Here is a 1,444-nt window from a genome sequence, read left to right on the forward strand (position 1 = left end):
CTGGAAACAAACAAACCAACAAACAACAACAACAACAACAACAGATTATCCAACCTGCCCCAAACTCATAACACTGTGTTCCATTGTTTTGCCTGCTTCTTTACAAGAGACTTTTCCACTACAGTATTAGTATTAGTTCCTGGCCGTGAATAATTATTATTATTATTATTAATTAGATTTATATATCGCCCTTTGCCCAAGGATCAGAGGGCAGTTTACAGTATAAAAAAACACCCCACAAAAATACATATCATATCAAACGAAGCAGTGACCCTCCAACACAGAGCTTTAAAGAAGGCCATAGACTGCTTAGTTAGAGCAAGGTCTGGGTGAAGTGGAGGAATTGTTGTTGATATTATTGCTGTTGTTATTATTATTTACTACTTGTACCCCGCCCATCTGACTGGGTTGCCACTCTGGGCAGCTTCCAACAATATAAAACAGCACACAATATATCTTTAGCCCTGTATGCCCCCATCGCAGAGGAGCCAACTCCTAGTGGTCTTCAGCCCTTCAATAAAATATTTGAATGGGTCAGCTCCCCCCCCCCGAAAAAAAAGTTGATGGGTATTGCCATTCAAATGGTGTGTGTGCACCATATTATGTGAGCAATTAATAATAATGATGATGTCTTTAGTCTTTAGGCTATACAGTATGGCTTCAGTTACACACACACACACACACACACACACACACACACACACACATGTACAGTATATAATATGAGCGTAGGACTGCACTGTCACTCCAACTGATCTTGCTCCCCCTTTCTGATACCAGGGGAGTCCCAAAGACCGGCACAGAGCAAAATGTGTCTCTCTAGCTCAGCTTTGCAGCATCTCTCCTCTCTCTCCAGCCCACCTACTGTAGGTGCTTCTTAGTCAGCTAATTGGAACCCGCCTCACCCCTCCAAAGTGAAGCAGAGCACTAAAAGGTAAAGATAAAGGACCCCTGGATGGTTAAGTCCAGTCAAAGGCCACTATGGGGTTGCAGTGCTCATCTCGCTTCAGGCTGAGGGAGCTGGCCTTTGTCCACAGACAGCTTTCCGGGTCATGTGGGCAGCATGACTAAAACGCTTCTGGCGCAACGGGACACTGTCACGGAAACCAGAGCACATGGAAATGCCGTTTACCTTGCCACCGCCGCAGCACCTATTTATCTACTTGCACTGGTGTGCTTTTGAACCGCTAGGTTGGCAGGAGCTGGGACATAACAACGGGAGCTCACCCCGTTGCGTGGATTCGAACCACCGACCTTCTGATCAGCAAGCCCAAGAGGCTCAGTGGCTCTTGGCAGCCTTCATCTGGTCTTCCTCTGCAAAGGAACTTGCTTGACCGCTTCTCCAACCAACCCCAAACTCATCACACTGTGTCCCATTCTTTTGCCTGCTTCTTTACAAGTGACCGTCACACAGCTAACTTCTTCGGCTCTCCCTGCCATCTTT

This window comes from Zootoca vivipara, chromosome 7 (genome assembly GCF_965207765.1).
Source record: "Zootoca vivipara chromosome 7, rZooViv2.hap1.1, whole genome shotgun sequence".
In the NCBI taxonomy this organism is placed as follows: Eukaryota; Metazoa; Chordata; class Lepidosauria; order Squamata; family Lacertidae; genus Zootoca; species Zootoca vivipara.